General features: G+C 46.4%; 1 pseudogene; it reads left to right on the top strand.

The window, feature by feature from the left end:
- Positions 1 to 72: 72 nt before the first annotated feature.
- On the top strand, positions 73 to 10,818 carry LOC141984558 (zinc finger and SCAN domain-containing protein 29-like; annotated as a pseudogene).
- Positions 10,819 to 16,905: the final 6,087 nt, after the last annotated feature.

Raw genomic sequence — 16,905 nt, 5'->3', positions numbered from 1 at the left:
ACAGGAAAAGCCCTGGGAACTTTTGAATCTCATTTCCTGTTTGGCCAGGCAAGCTCATCAGCACAGGTGACCATGCAGTCCCAGAATCGAAAAAGAGCTCCAGCATGGACCGAATAGGAGGTACTGGATCTGATCGCTGTATGGGGAGAGGAATACATGCTATCAGAACTACGTTCCAAAAGACGGAATGCCAAAACATTTCAAAAAATCTCCGAGGCCATGAGGGACAGAGGCTACAGCAGGGACGCAACACAGTGCCGTGTGAAACTTAAGGAGCTCAAACAAGTGTACCAGAAAACCAAAGAATCAAACGGACACTCCGGGACAGAGCCTCAGACATGCCACTTCTACTCTGAGCTGCATGCAATTCTAGGGCGGGGCTGCCACCACTACCCCACCCCTGTCCGTGGACGCCGATGATGGGGGCATTCTCTGCCATGCCTGAGGATTTTGCGGATGAGGAAGAGGAGGAGGACGAGCTTGAGGAGAGCACACAGCATACCATTCTCCCCGACAGCCAGGATCTTTTTATCACCCTGACTGAAATACCCTCCCAACCCAACCAAGCTGGAGAACGGACCTCTGGTGAGTGTACCTTTTAAAATATAACACACTTTATAAAAGCAAGCATTTTTTAATGATTAAGTAGCCCTGAGGACTTGGGATGCATTCGTGGCCAGTACAACTACTGGAAAAGTCTGTTAACGTGTCTGAGGATGGAGCAGAAATCCTCCAGGGACATCTCCATGAAGCTCTCCTGGAGGTACTCTAAAAGCCTTTGTAGAAGGTTTCTGGGAAGGGCAGCCTTATTCCATCCTCCATGGTGGCACACTTTACTATGCCATGCTAGTAGCAAATAGTGTGGTATCATTCCATGACAAAGCCGGGCGGCGTATGGTCCCGGTGTTTGCTGGTATTCAAGCAACATCCGGTCTTTATCTCTCTGTGTTATCCTCAGGAAAGTGATATTGTTCATGGTAACCTGGTTGAAATAGGGGAATTTAATTAAGGGGACATTCAGAGGTGGCCATTCCTACTTGGCTGTTTGCCTGTGCCTGAAAAGAAATCCTCCCCGCAGTTAGCCACACGGTGGGGGGGGGGGCAGGGAGGCATTGGCGCTGAGCTGTTCAAGTTTGGCTAACAGGGATCTTCCCTGATACCAGCCACGCGGTGCGGGGAGGGGTAAAGCAATCATCCCAGGGAATTGGATGGGGGGTTAGTTTGGTTTCTGCTGCTGCACGTTAACACGAAAACCACAGCACTAAATGGCCAGCTCAATGTGCTTTGCTTGGTAAGGGAGAGGAGGGCGCTACAGTTATGAAGGTTGCAGAAGCCAAAAGACTATGGCTTACCATGGCTGCCTGCAAGCCGAATTCTGTTGCCCAGCACTGCATATGTGATCTCTAACACCAAAGCTGCAGGCACTCAATATAAGATGCAAAATGTGACCTTGTACCAAAATCACATGTGCTGTGTAATGTTAATAGTGTTGTTCACCGTGAAAGAGTATAGCCATTGTTCTGTAAAATGTATCTTTTTAAATACTTCATTCCCTTTTTTTCCTCCAGCAGTTGCAAATGTTTCAAGCCTCCCTCCTCCATCCCAAAGGCTATCTCAGATAAGGTGGCGAAAAAACGGACGCGCAATGAAATGTTCTCTGAACTCATGCGTCGTTCGGTACTGACAGAGCTCAGCAGAATGTGTGGAGGGACATAATAGCAGAGTATAGGAAAGTGGCTGATGAACGTGAGGAGAGGTGGTGGCAGGAAGATCAGAGGAGGCATGAGGCAACGCTGGGGCTACTGTGGGATCAAACAGACCTGCTCCGGCGTCTGGTGGAGGTTCATGAACGGCAGCAGGATCACAGGCTGCCACTGCAGCCCCTGTTTAACAGCCCTCCCTCCTCCCCAAGTTCCATAGCCTCCTCAACCAGACGCCCAAGAACGCGGGGCTGGGGAGGCTCCGGACACCCAGCCACTCCACCCCAGTGGACAGCCCAAGCAACAGAAGGCTGTCATTCCAGAAGTTTTAAAGTGGCCTTTTCCTACCCTCCTCCCACACCCCACCCGGGCTACCTTGTGAGTTGTCTCCCTATTTTTATAATCAATTAATAAAGAATACATGGTTATTAAACAATAGTGACTTTATTTCCTTTGCAAGCAAGCTGTGATCGAAGGGGGGAGGGCGGGTGGCTTACAGGGAATTTAGAAGCAACCAAAGGGGCGGGTTTTCATCAAGGAGAAACAAACAGAAGTGTCACACAGTACCCTGGACAGTCATGAAACTGATTTTCAAAGCTTCTCTGATGCGCAGAGCGCCCTGCTGTGCTCTTCTAACCGCCCTGGTGTCTGGCTGCGTATTCAGCAGCCAGGCGATTTGCATCAACCTCCCACCCCACCATAAATGTCTCCCCCTTACTCTCACAGAGATTGTGGAGCACGCAGCAAGCAGAAATAGCAATGGGAATATTGGTTTAGCTGAGGTCTGACCGAGTCAGTGAACTGCGCCAGCGACCCTTTAAATGTCCAAATGCACATTCTATCACCATTCTGCACTTGCTCAGCCTATAGTTGAACAGCTCCTGACTACTGTCCAGGGTGCCTGTGTAAGGTTTCCTGAGCCAGGGCATTAAGGGGTAGGCTGGGTCCCCAACGATAACTATAGGCATTTCAACATCCAACAGTTATTTTCTGCTCTGGGAAGTAAATCCCTTCCTGAAGCTGTTTAAACAGACCAGAGTTCCTGAAGATGCAAGCGTCATGAACCTTTCCCAGCCATCCCACATTGGTGTTGGTGAAACGTCCCTTGTGATCCAGTGCTTGCGGCACCATTGAAAAGTACCCCTGGTGGTCCGGTCCCAAGATAGGGATATGCGTTCCATCTACAGCCTCACCTCAGTTAGGGAATCCCATTGCAGCAAAGCCATCTAGTATGACCTGCACATTTCCCAGAGTCACTACCTTTGATAGCAGCAGCTCAATGATTGCGTTGGCCACTTGCATCACAGCAACCCCCACAGTAGATTTGCCCACTCCAAATTGATTCCTGACTGACTGGTAGCTATCTGGCATTGCAAGCTTCCACAGGGCTATTGCCACTCGCTTGTGAACTGTGAGGGCTGCTCTCATCTTGGTATTCTTACGCTTCAGGGCAGGGGAAAGCAAGTCACAAAGTTCCATAAAAGTGCCCTTATGCATGTGAAAGTTTCGGAGCCACTGGGAATCATCTCAAACCTGCAACACTTTGTGGTCCCACTACTCTGTGCTTGTTTCCTGGGCCCAAAATCAGCATTTCACGGCATGAGCCTGCCCCATTAACACCATGATCTCCAAATTGCTGCGGACCGCAGTTTTAGAGAAATCTGTGTTCATGTCCTCATCACCGCGCTGCCATTGCCTCCTCACCTGGTTTCTCAGGTGCTGGTTCTTGTTAGGATATAGATATTCAGGCCTGTCTGTAAAGGCCTATACTCTAAGAATTTAGGTGTATTCTTATCACTTAGCTAGTTATAGAGGTATAAAAGAAAGAATCAAAATCACTGTCTGCCGGTGTAAGGGCCTTCTCTTACTGTGACAGTCTGAGGGCCTGTTCTTAGGCTAAGGCCTTTGGGTAAGCAGCAGAGGCAGCCATAAGCTGAGAAGTGAACGGTCACATCCTCACATTCCAAACTAGTCTCATTGAAATAAGGTGCTATTGGGCTGTTAGAATACAGTCCTGTCCTGATAATGCCTATCACCTCCAGTCAAAGGGAAGTGCCTAGAAGATGTAAAAGGAAACTTAGTTTGATAGCATCCTGTCTGGCAAGAACTCGGTTATGAATAGCTGGGATGTGAAATCCTCATTTCTGTGTTGTTCTATCACTGTAGTCCCCATTTCCCTATTGTTTGTCTGTATAATCTCTGTCTGGTTCTGTGATTGTTTCTGTCTGCTGTATAATTAATTTTGCTGGGTGTAAACTAATTAAGGTGGTGGGATATAATTGGTTAAATAATCATGTTACAATATGTTAGAATTGGTTAGTTAAATTTCAGTAAAATGATAGGTTAAGGTATACCTAAGCAGAACTCAAGTTTTACTATATAGTCTGCAGTCAATCAGGAAGTAAGGGGGGGAATGGGAACAGAGAATGGGGGTGGGGAAATTGGAATCATGTTTTGCTATGGGGGGAGGAATGGGAACAGGGACACAGGTAAGGCTTTGTGGTGTCAGAGCTGGGAAAGGGGACACTAAGGAAGGAAACTGGAATCATGCTTGCTGGAAGTTCACCTCAATAAACATCGAATTGTTTGCACCTTTGGATTTCGGGTATTGTTGCTCTCTGTTCATGCGAGAAGGACCAGGGAAGTAAGCGGGTGAAGGAATAAGCCCCCTAACAGTTCTGCATAAACTGCACGATAATGTGCGAGGTGTTTACAATGGTCATAACTACTTCGGTGAGCTGCACGGGCTCCATGCTTGCTGCGCTATGGCGTCTGCTCGGGCAATCCAGGGAAAAGGGCGTGAAACAATTGTCTGTCATTGCTCTGATGGAGGGAGGGGTGACTGACAACATGGCTTACAGGGTTGGCTTACAGGGAATTAAAATCAACAAAGGGGGTGGCTTTGCATCAAGGAGAAACAGAATGGCTCCCTCAAGGATAGAACTCAAAACCCTGGGTTTAGCAGGCTGTTGATTTCACGGAGGGAGGGAGGAGAAAATAAATACAAAACAAATCTGGTCTATTTCTTGTTTTGATCCACTTCATCTATCTTTGTACATCTTGCTGGCAGCAGACTGTGCAGTATGACTGCTGGCCATTGTCATCTCCTGGGTGCTCGGCAGAAGACAGTGCAGTATGACTGCTGGCCATTATAGGCTCCTGGCTGTTCCTTAAAAGACGGTGCAGTAGGACTGCAGGCAGGACTGAATCACCATGAGACGAAACTTAAAAGGGTAATGACCTGGCTGGGTCACTCTCATGTTTGCCCAGGTGCCCCTGACCTCACCCAGGTCAGTTAAAAGAGCACCCTGGAGTACGTCGACGATGGCTACCAGTCATACTGCACTGTCTGCTGCCAAAAGGCAATGAGTGGCTGCTGTGTGGCAATTCAGTACCGCATCTGTCAACATCCAGGAGACATACAGTGAGCTGCTCCATGCTTGCCATGGTATGGCATCTGCTTGGGTAACCCAGGAAAAAAGGCTCGAAACGATTGTCTGCCGTTGCTTTCACGGAGGGAGGGAAGGGGGGCCTGACTATATGTACCCAGAACCACCCGTGACAATGTTTTTGCCCCATCAGGCATTGGGATTTCTACCCAGAGACTGCGGGAACTGTGGGATAGCTACCCACAGTGCAACGCTCCGGAAGTCAACGGTTGCCTCGGTACTGTGGACGCACTCCGCCGACTAAATGCACTTAGAGCATTTGTGTGGGGACACACACACAATTGACTGTATTAAAACGCTTTCTACAAAACCGAATTCTAGAAATTAGACCTAATTTCGTAGTGTAGACATGACTTAAGGAACTGAAGGACCTGGGTTGTAGTCCTGACTCCCTAAGTCTGTGTGTGTCATTTGAAAAGTAATTGTCTTTCCTCCTGCCTTGCATGGCTCAGTGTTAGTATTTCATCTGTGTGACGCACTGAAATGGAATAAATTAAGTGGCATTTCAGGCATCCTGCTTTATTGGAGGAATTCTTTCTCACAACACGTATGCTACACTACCTACTCTATCCATTTTGAATATTACTGGTGACATTTTTCAGCCTATCCATCTCCTATATGCAATGCCTCACATTACTTTAGAAATGGATTCTGTTCTTTACCTTCTTTCTTATTTTAATAGGATTTATATGGATTACAAGAAAAGTGCAAAATCCTTTTTTGAGTGCTTTTCAAACAACAGTTTTACAATTTGCCTTATATATTAGTGGAATGCACGTAGACTGTATATTCTGGATTTCCTGTTTGCTTTCTACTCTTCTATAATTTCCAACTCTGATAATTTTTCCTAATTCTCTGTAAATTATAGACCCATATAGCCCATTACTTTCACTTTACTATCATTTTTCACACATGCAAAATATAAATGTATTCTGGGCTTAAATTCCAAGTTTGAACTGTTTCCACATAAACTGCATAAGGAAAATATTTTACTTTTTCTTTTTAAACTAATCACAAGAATAACTACTCTTCTGCTATGGAGACTCTAATTTTAGGTTAACTGAAATCCCATATGATAATTTCATAGCCATTTTTAGAGCATTAGCTAATCTGCACATATATTTCCTGATCTTCCACCTCATTTTTCCTTGTATTTATTAGGACTTGTATTGTGCCTCTTAATTTTTTCAACACTACCAAACCCAGTTGCCAACTTTCACGCGGTAAATAAGCACCCCAACTTTCACAGTAAACCAAAAAAATAAAATAAATCAAGCTAATCCCATTTCAAAACAAGGCCAAAACGAGCCAATCCCTAAGAACTCCAACACTCTATGTGACTAGATTCCCTCAGCGTGCAGTCTGGGACTGTGGTGGGCCCGCTATGTACCCCTGACTGTCTCCCACTTCTCCCTCACTTGCTCCTGCTTGCTGGGAGCCAATAAAAAAAAAAAAAGCAGCAACAAGCTACAAGCCAAAAACTAGCCAACAAGCAACTCACAAGCCAATTAAGCCAAAAACAAGCCCAATTTCTGTGTTTTTTTCTGCGGGTTTGGCATGTCGGCCACCAAATTGCCTGATTATGCATTTCAGCTGCTGCAATGTCCATCTCTGCAAAACACTGTCATTTATAGACTCGTCAAATTTTAGTTACTCCTTTTATTTTGCATTACTGTTTAAGAAAGATCCTGAAAGTTTTGCAGTCTTTGTGTAGTAAAAATAGTGTAAGAACAAGGACAAGCATCCCAAACTTACAGACAACTTAGTAAGGGATGAGATTTGACTCCCACCCTTTTCGGTCAGTGAATCTGACCCCATTCCTGATCTACATATAGCCTAAACATTAAGCTAATATTATTTTTAATATAGCCAAATATTAAGAGTTAACATAACACTTCTCCCACTCCACCCCTTTGCTGATTTAATATACTTACAAACTAACTGGGACTCAAACTCATGTCTTCAGCATGAAGGTTAATTTATTTAAGGCTAAATCAGGCCCCCTCTTTCACAGATGCAAAGAGTCCCTGCTGGAACTGGTGCATTTCTGTTGCACAACAGGTGGCTCAATATGCTCATTGTGGGTCTGGGAGGGAGCCTTCCATCCTTTCCCCCAGCCCCACCCCAGTGGCTGGAGTAGCCTCCACAGGGGCTGTACATAGCCCTTTTGCAGTGAGGGGGATGGATGGGAGGATCTCCTTGGTGGAAGATCCTCAGTCCCTAACCCACCCCGTTCCCATGCTGTCCATGCCTTGACTGCTGCTGTGGAAGTTACCGATTTAAAACTAACTACTCAGGCCTCGTCTACAGTACGCAGTTTTTTCGGAATTAGCCGAGTTAATTCGAAATAAAACTGATTCCGTCCACATGACCAAACCGGTTTTTTCAATTTAAAGGGCTCTTTAATCCAATTTCTGTACTCCACCTTGGCAAGTGGAGTAGCGCTAAAATCGAGATCGCAGTTCCGGGTTACAGGTAACGTGGACGCAATTCAACGTTATTGGCCTCCGGGAGCTATCCCAGAATGCTCCCTTGTGACTGCTCTGGACAACACTGTCAACTCCGGTGCACTAGCCAGGTAGACAGTAAAAGCCCCGGGAACTTTTGAATTTCATTTCCTGTTTCATCACCGTGGCGAGCTCATCAGCACAGGTGACCATCAGCACAGTCCACCATCACAAGAGACCATGCAGTCCCAGATTCACAGACGAGCTCCAGCATGATCTGAATGAGAGGTACTGGATCTCATTGCATGTTGGGGAGACGAATCTGTTATGGCAGAACGACGTTCCAAAAAAAGAAACGCAAATACGTACGCTAAAGTCTCCAGTGCCATGATGGAAAGAGACTACTCCAGGAACGCACAGCAGTGTCGTACAAAACTCAAGGAGCTCAGGCAAGCGTACCAAAAAGCCAGGGAGGTGAATGGGCACTCTGAGTCACAGCCCCATACATGCCGCTTCTACTGTGAGCTGCATGCAATTATGGGGGGTGACGACACCACTACCCCACCACTGTCCATGGACACTTGCAAGGGGGGAGTTGCACAGAGCGAGGAGGATGAGTTATTGGAGGACAAAGAGGAGGAGGAAGACAGTGCACAGGCAGCAAGTGGGGAATCCGTTTTCCCCCCTAGCCAGGAACTGTTCTTAATGCTGGAGCCAATAGCCTCCCCCCACTCCCAAGGAGGGCTCCCAGACCGTGACCCTGTAGAAGGCACTTCTGGTAAGTGAGAACCTGATCGAAGCCATGCGGTGGGGGTGGAGGGAAACCCAGCCGCGCTGGGCTATTCATGTTCAGTTTAAAGGGCTCATCCCTGCTCAGAGCCTCATCGGAGCCATGCGGTGGGTGTTGGGGGTCAGGAATTGTGTGAAGCAATCATCTCAGAGAGCCCACAGGCACTCCTTTTATATGGAAAACCCACCAGGCATTGCTTGCTATTGGAAAGGGGGCCCGGCAGTTTGAAAGCATTCAAATGAATGCGGAAGAAGCAGAACCCCGCGTGCCCCTAGGGCTTACCATGGCTGCCTGCAAGCTGAATTCTGTTGCCTGGCCACATCTGATGGCTTACTCACACCAAAGTGGCAGGCACTTCAGCATAAGAGGCAAAATGCGACCTTGTACAGAAAGTACACAGCACATGTTCTATGAATTGCCTGTTTCACTGAGAAAGAGTGTCCCCTTTGTTCTCTAAAATGTATCTTTTAAAATACTACCCTCCCTTTTCCTCCTCCCACAGCAGGTGCAAATGTTTCAACGCCCCTATCTACTCCGTCCCAGAGGCTAGTCCAGATTAGAAAGCGGAAAAAACGAACTTGGGATGACATGTTCGCTGAGCTCATGCAGTCCTCCCACACTGTGTGGAGGAAAACTATTGTGGAATCGCGTAAAGCATTCAATGAACGTGAAGAGAGGAGGGACATGCGTGGTGAGAGCAGGCAGGGTGCTATGGTCAAGCTCATGGGGGACCAAACTGACATGCTCCGCTGTATGGTGGATCTAATGCGGGAAAGGCAGCAAGACCACAGACTGCCGCTGCAACCCCTGTATAACCGCCCTCCCTGCTCCCCAAGTTCCATAGCGTCCTCACCTAGATGCCCAAGAACATGGGGGGGGAGGCTACGGGGACCCACACACTCAACCCCAGAGGACTGCACAAGCATATCCTAAATTTTGATTTGGTTTCTGGACTTGTCCTTCCCTCTTCCTCCTCCTCCTCCACCCCCCTAACCGAATTCCCCCTCCCCCACCTTCTCATTTCTCTCAGTGTAATAATGCAAATAATAAAGAACAGTTTTTAAACAACTGTGACTTTATTTCCTTTCATATATATATATATATAAATGAAATGCTTTATATATATATAGGGGACGGCTAACTTCAAGAGAAACAAACGCAACTGTCACACCATACCCTGGCCAGTCATGAAACTGGTTTTAAAAGCTTCTCTGATGCACCGTGCGCCCTGCTGCGCTCTCCTAATCACCCTGTTGTCTGGCTGTGCGAAATTGGCTGCTAGGCGAGTTCCCTCAACCTCCCACCCCGCCATAAACGTCTCCCCTTTACTCTCACAGATATTGTGGAGCACACAACAAGCAGCAATTACAATTGGAATATTGGTTGTGCTGAGATCTAATCGAGTCAGTAAACTGCACCAGCGCGCTTTCAAACGTCCAAAAGCACATTCTACCACCATTCTGCACTTGTTCAGCCTATAGTTGAACTGCTCCTTACTACTGTCCAGGGTGCCTGTGTACAGCTTCATGAGCCACGGCATTAAGGGGTAGGCTGGGTCCCCGAGGATAATTATAGGCATTTCAACATCTGCAACAGTAATTTTCTGGTCTGGGAAGTAAGTTCCTTCCTGCAGCTGTTCAAACAGACCAGAGTTCCTGAAGATGCGAGCATCATGCACCTTTCCCAGCCATCCCACGTTGATGTTGCTGAAATGTCCTTTGTGATCCACCAGTGCTTGCAGCACCATTGAAAAGTACCCCTTGCGGTTTACATACTGGCTGCCCCGGTGTGCCGGGGCCAAAATAGGGATATGCATTCCGTCTATCGCCCCGCCACAGTTAGGGAACCTCAGCGCATTAAAGCCATCCACAGCGGTCTGCACATTTCCCATAGTCACTACCCTTGATAGCAGCTGGTCAATGATTGTGTTGGCTACTTGCAGCACAACAGCCCCCACAGTAGATTTGCCCACTCCAAACTGATTCACAACTGACCAGTAGCTGTCGGGCATTGCAAGTTTCCACAGGGCTATGGCCACTCACTTCTCAACTGTGAGGGCTGCTCTCATTTTGGTGTCTTTTCGCTTCAGGGCAGGGGACAGCAAGTCACAAAGTTCCATGAAAGTGGCCCTCTGCATACGAAAGTTTCTCATCCACTGGGAATCATCCCATACCTGCAACACTATGTGGTCTCACCAGTCTGTGCTTGTTTCCCAGGCCCAGAATCAGTGTTCCACGGCATGAATCTGGCCCAACGCCACCATGATCTCCCAATCGCCACATGCCGTGCTTCTAAGAATGCCTATGTCCATGTTCTCATCAGTATCGTAATTGCGCTGTCGTTGCTTCCTCGCCCGGTTTTGCAGGTACTGCACGTACTGCTGGATAAAGCACGAGGTATTTACAATGGTGAAAACTGCAATGGAGATCTGAGCTGGCTCCATGCTTGCCATGCTGTGGTGCCTACACAGGTAATCCTGGAAATAGGGTGTGAAACGTAGGAGAGCAGAGTGGCAGCAGAAGAGGTGCTGTTCAGTTCACGATAGCCGAAAAAAGGTGGGAAATGGTTTTGTTCTGTAGCTTTCAAGGAGGCAGGAGTCCAGGGCAGACAACATGGAGATGCTCGGTGGTGCAGTAAGAGTGGGAGAGCAGAGTTGGCGGTGGAAGCTGTGCTGCTCGGTTCACGATGGCTGAGCAGAGTTGGCAGCGGAAGCGGTCGACGAGGAAGAGAGAGTAGATATTATAGAGATTACATAGGAAGACGAGAGGAAATGTGAGGTGGATTCATAGTAGCAGGAGAGCAGCAGTGCACCATCCTGCACCGTCTGCTGAAAGCAGTATGGCATCTGCACGCCAGAAAGGCGCAAAACGATTGTCTGCCATAGCTTTCATGGAGGGAGGAGCGACCGACGACACACACCCAGAAACACCCGCGAGAATGTTTTTGTCCCATCATGCACTGGGAGCTTATCCCAGAATTCCAATGGGTGGTGGGGACTGCGGGATAGCTACCCACAGTGCACCGCTCCAATATTCAATGCTAGTCTCAGTACTATGGACGCACTCCGCCAAATTCACACGCTTAGTGGGGACACACAAGACCCAATGTATAAAATCGCTTCCAAAATTTGGATAGAATAATTTTGAAATAATTTCATACTGTAGACGTAGCCTCAGTCTACACCCTAGAGTTGGTCTCTAAGGTGTTGATCATGCTTTCTCAGCAGGGTCAACAACAGCTGACAGGGTGGGGTGTTTCAGGCTGCCAGCTGTTACTCAATCAACTAGTAAAGTTCAGTGAGCTCATTCCCATACAAGGGACTGTCCTTTCATTTACATCTGTTTTAAATCAGGGGTAATTCCACTGACTTCAATGGTGTGAGAAGAGAGAGAGGTCCATGGTATCTTGCTAGAAGACTTAAATTTTTTATTAAAGCTAGTGTTAAAAAAAAATTATATACTTAGGTTGGGATAAGAGTGTTTGTACATCTAGATATAGTGCTTAGATTATGTATCATATGACTTTTAAAAACTAACTTTGTATATGTGGATAGAGTACATAATCAATAATAGCTCAAGTTTAGGTGAATAGATTTAACAATACAGTTTAGAGATTAGCATCCGAATACTCGGGTACATCACTCATGAAAAGTTGTACAGAGATTTGGCTGTGGAAAGCAAAATATATCCCTCAGTAATTAAGAATTAGGCTGGTTGTCCATTGTCTCTTCCAACCCTAATCTTCTATGATTCCATGATCTTCTTCCGGTCCTTGTTGGGGATGACAATGTCCGGTCACAGTTAGCTGTCAGTTCTGGGGATGGTGGAGTTTACGGCAACCTTCCCCATGGGTGGTGGGATGGCTCTGGTCAGGCGATCTTGGATGGTGTTGTTTTGCAGCTGCCAAGCTCTTGAATGGGGCTTGCAGCTACATGGATCTTAACCAGAAGGCCAAGAAGAATCAAACTTTATATGTATTAACCGCCACTACAGATGGAACATACCAAGGAGTTATTTAATTCACAATCTATATTTTTATGCAAACACATCAGTTGTATATCATGTAATCTGTACTGGGGCAATAAGAGGGGAGAACTCTAGGGGAATAGCACTCCCTTTTAACAGAGGTGTGGGAGTTGTGCTCCTTTGCTGTCCCTTGATAGACCCCAGTTTAAAAAAAAAATCATTGGACCTGGAGGATTACGAATGGGAAATAGAGCTAGTCACCTCTAGGTTGCTAGTCTGAAGCCAGCCCAGGCTAGTACTAACTACAAACTTCTACCATCGGAAGGCAGTCAGGTGGTCTCCAGGAAGATTTAAGAGTTCTCGGTGCCATTTCCTGTGGACACATGAGCAGATCACAAAAACCACCTTTACAACTGGAAACCTTGAAGCAAAGAGGCCAGTCACTGAAGAATGCACACAGAAAATGGACCTATTGAGGTGGTCCCTCCACATCTAGCATGAAGCACGTAGATTAGGTAAAAGCTTCCCCTCACTGCCCATTCTGTGGATAGAGGACTTCTGTCTCCAGGGCAAGCAGTCTGGCAGCTTTCACAAGCTCTTCATTCACATGTAGACAAAGGAAGAGACTGAGCCAAGTTAGCCAATATTCTCCCATTCTGATTAAATAGTGTTACTCGTCTTCACAATACCTGAAAGACACATATAATCAGATTTGGTACCCGAAGCCTCCAAATACCCTTTGCTTTTCCTTTTGTGGGATTACTTGCACATTTATGGGATAGTAAAGTCTGCAGAAAGAGGAAGAAATTGGATTTTTTGCTTATCCCAAAGCTAAGAAAACTTAAAAATCTTGAAAAACTTCTGGAAGGAGCTTGAAGAGCTCTTACAGCCTTTCCTGTTTCGAGGTCTTGATCTTATTAGCTGCAGAACAAATTAACAAAAATCCCTGCCAGGAAAGATTTAGGATAGCTTTCTGTAAGTTCTGGGGGGGGGGGGGGGGGAGGGAATGACTCTTGGCCTGACAAGGACTTCTTCTATTGGTAATGGAATTCATTACTTTTGAAGTTCAATAGATTCAGAATTAATAGCACATGAAATACAGCTGTTAAACCTGCTTTGCAAACAAAAGTGTTGACTTTTCATTTACACAAGGATGATTCAAGTTAGAAGTTGCCCCTGTGGATAATAAAGGGGATGGCTGGGTAGGGGGGAAGGAAACAATTTAAAGTGCTACTGACTTCAAACATGTATGCTTTTCTAGCTTAGGGACAAAGTGCCTTGGTGCTACTTCTTTAAAGCCTCCCACCTTTCACAGCAGCACAGCTCCCTCAGCAACAAGAAAGCTTTTAAAAACAATAACAGGTTTCAGAGTAACAGCCGTGTTAGTCTGTATTCGTAAAAAGAAAAAAGAAAAGGAGTACTTGTGGCACCTTAGAGACTAACCAGTTTATTTGAGCATGAGCTTTCGTGAGCTACAGCTCACTTCATCGGATGAAGTGAGCTGTAGCTCACGAAAGCTCATGCTCAAATAAACTGGTTAGTCTCTAAGGTGCCACAAGTACTCCTTTTCTTTTTTCTTTTTAAAAACAATAGTATTATAGAATTGTTTGCCTGACAAATTTCCTCAGGGCAATTAAAAAAGGTTCTAAAATGTTTAACATGGGTGTAGCAGGGCGGTTACTTTGCTCCTGGGATAGAATGAGTGAGAGCAGCTGAGGGAGGCTGGCACAGCTGACCCTGATAAGAGGGCTGTGAGCAGGGAGCTGAGAGTCTCACTCTAGCCCTAGAGAGAGAAGGATCTAGCTGTCTGGGAGAGATAGGGGTACCTTCGACAGAGCAGTTCTGGGGAAGGGGCAGGCTGAGCCAGGGGGCTGAGGCCTGGCAGGAAGGCCTAAGGAGGTACTGGGGCTGCAGGGAAACAGCTGGGGCTAGATAAGGCAGCAGGTCCAACCCCCTTGTCAAGGATGAGTGGCCATTACGGACTGCAGTTTGCTCCAGAGAAAGGGGGCTAGATGATGACTGGCAGTAGCCACTGAGGCAAGGTGGGTATAAGGAGAGGGGGTTCCCCTGGGAGGGAAGACCCAGAGTGTGGGGGTGCTGCTGTGGGGCAGCACCCCAAGAAAAGGGGGCCTGAAGTGCCTGAAGTACAGTGGTGGAGACTGATGAGGAAGCAGGTACCTGTAGGGAAACTTTCAGGTTCAATCAACATTGCCACTTAGCAGTGACCCCCGCTGGTTAGCTGAGCAACAATTGCAGAACAGAGAGACAAGGTAAGGTTGGTAACATCTTTTATTGGACCAACTTCTGTTGGTGAGAGAAAGTATGTCTACACTGTCCACGTTACAGTGTGGCCGTGGCAGCGCTGTGACGTGGGCAATGTAGTCATGCTTTATTGCCAGGGGAGAGCTTTCCAACAATTAAAAAACAAACCCTGAATGAGCAATGGTAGCTTTATAGCTGGGAGCGCAGCTCCTGGGGATAAAGCACTGTCTGTACTGGCGCTTTTCAGTGCTAAAACTTTTGTTGCTCAGGTGGGTGTTTTTTCACACCTCTGAATGACTAAACTTTTTGCACTGAAAGTGGCAGTGTAGATACAGCCAACATGCTTTTGAGCTACACAGAGCTCTTCAAGTCTGGGAAATGTAGTCAGTGTCACAACTAAATACAAGGTGGAACAGATTGTTTAGCATAAGTAGCTAACACATATTTCAAGGGACCATTTGTGGCAAGTTAACACCTCTCCAATCATGGGGGCGCGGGGAAGGAGAGTGTCATAATAAGCCATAAATCCGGTGTGTCTCTTCAGTCCATGATTTTTAGTGTCTAGCAAAGTTATGAATTTAAGCTCCCAGGCTTGTCTTTTGTGCAGGTTTCCTTTGAGAATGAGGACTGAGAAGTCAGTTATAGAGTGATCCCTTTGTGAAAAGTGTTCACCTACAGGTGATATGGTGCTTTTGTCTTGTCTTTTTTATCATTTTTATGTGTGAGTTCATTCGAGAGCATAGTGATTGTCTCATTTCACGAAAATAGTTGTTGGAATATTTAGTGCTCTAGATGAGGTACATCATACATTGTGATAGGCATGTATAGGACCCATAGATCTTGAAAGGTGTGTTTTGGGGGTGTTGATCTTTGTAGTAGTGGAGATATGTCTACAGGTTATGCATTTGTTCTTCTGGCAGTGGCTGGCGTGCCCTGGTCTGTGGGGACCTTGCTCCTGATAATGAGCTTGGAGAGACAGGGGAGTTGTTTGAAGGCCAGAAGAGAAGATTCAGAAAAGATTTCTTTCAGCATGAGGTCTCTGTTGAATATGGGTTGTAATTGTTTAATGACACTCTGTATGTGTTCCAGTGTGGGGTGGTAGGTGACAACTAGCGGTGTGCGGTTCGAGGGGGCTTTATTTCTGTATTGAAGCATGTTCTCTTGGGTATGTGGATGGCCTATTCCATGCTGCGTCCCAAGAAGCTAAAAAGTTTGTCCCCCTCAACAGAAGTTGGTCCAATAAAAGATATGCCCTCACCCACCTTGTCTCCCTAATAACCTAGGACCAACACAGCTACAACAACATTGCATATTTCAGAAAATAATTAACAAAGCTGCTGTGGTTTTAGGCATACCACAGATGCATTTTAAAATGCATCTAAATACTAAGTAATATGCATTATACCATATAAAAATGTTAGTCTAGTGAATATGTAGGACATTGTAAACATTCTCTGTATATGTATCTAAGTTGACATATTTGCTAAGCCATCTTAATAGAATGCATTTTAAATCCTTTCTAAATTGATTCCTGTCATTTCAAACCTCACTTACTACTTTTCCCTTGTTATAGTAGTGTAACACAATGAAAAGTCATGGTAAAATAATATTGGAAGCAAGGAATTAGAGAAATTGGAAACGGTTGACAGATATTGCAGGAAATTCTCATATCTTTGAGAGATCTGTATTAAGTGTCTGTAGCATTGTGGGCCAGGGATTGTATGTATTTCCATAGGGAAGGGGCACTACGTCCATCCTCCACTCTTCTTAGTTCCTGGGGGGTTAGGCAAATTCACTCAGGTTGTAACACCTCCAGAGAGCTAGCACCTGGAGAGGCTCATATATAGTGGTTCAGACTGGATTCTCCAGAGACTAAGGGCATAGCTACACTTGCAGACGTAGAGCACTGTGAGTTAAACCAGCCCTTGGAGAGAGCAGTAGGGAAAGCGCTGCAGTGTGTCTACACTGACAGCTGCAAGCGCACGGGCATGGCCACATTTGCAACAGCATTGGGAGCGGTGCATTATGGGCAGCTATCCCACAGAGCACCTCTTCCCATTCTGGCACTGTGGCTTGTGGGAAGGGGTGGGGGATGCGGGGCATTCTGGGTCCTGTCCCAACGCCCTGTGATGCATCGTTTTGCATTCCAGCAATCCCTGTGCTTCCGTCCACGTTTGGTGCCATCTTTCAACCATTTTTGTACTGCATGCTCTGTCTTCCCTTTCATTCTGCGGGAATGGATCCCAAAGTGCTGAGGAATATGCTGATGGGTCTCGCCAGCATGTCATGTTT

Source organism: Natator depressus, chromosome 3 (assembly GCF_965152275.1).
Source record: "Natator depressus isolate rNatDep1 chromosome 3, rNatDep2.hap1, whole genome shotgun sequence".
In the NCBI taxonomy this organism is placed as follows: domain Eukaryota; kingdom Metazoa; phylum Chordata; order Testudines; family Cheloniidae; genus Natator; species Natator depressus.
This window is presented reverse-complemented; position numbering and strand designations above follow the sequence as displayed.